This window comes from Penaeus monodon, chromosome 19 (genome assembly GCF_015228065.2).
Source record: "Penaeus monodon isolate SGIC_2016 chromosome 19, NSTDA_Pmon_1, whole genome shotgun sequence".
NCBI classification, from domain to species: Eukaryota; Metazoa; Arthropoda; class Malacostraca; order Decapoda; family Penaeidae; genus Penaeus; species Penaeus monodon.
Window position 1 is genome coordinate 14,875,313 of NC_051404.1, and position 354 is coordinate 14,875,666.

Here is a 354-nt window from a genome sequence, read left to right on the forward strand (position 1 = left end):
GGGAACCCTAAAGAAGAAAGAGAGAGGATGAGAGGAGAGAGAAAAAAGAGGAAGAAGGGGATGGATAAAGAACAGAGAATTCAGAAAGGATGTAGGAAGAACAAGAGGAAGGGATGATAAGTGAAGAAGAAAAAAAAAACAAGAGGTAGAAAGAACGAATGAATAATTGAGAGAAGATGGATAAAGGGGGAGAAGGAGAAAAGTGAAAAAAGAATCAAAGGGGAGAAAAGAAGAAGTGATGAGAGGAGGACGATGAGGGAAGTGATGCAAATGAGGAAAAATAGAGATACGATAAAGTAAATGGAGGAGGAACAATGAGACGGGGTGAGCGCGCGCGTATGTACGTGAGTATGT

General features: G+C 41.0%; 1 protein-coding gene across 1 annotated transcript in view; it reads right to left on the bottom strand.

Annotated features, from left to right (window-relative positions):
• Window positions 1–354, bottom strand: part of LOC119585340 (gonadotropin-releasing hormone receptor-like) — a 107,275-nt gene that overhangs the window by 30,504 nt on the left and 76,417 nt on the right. The window lies entirely within an intron of this gene.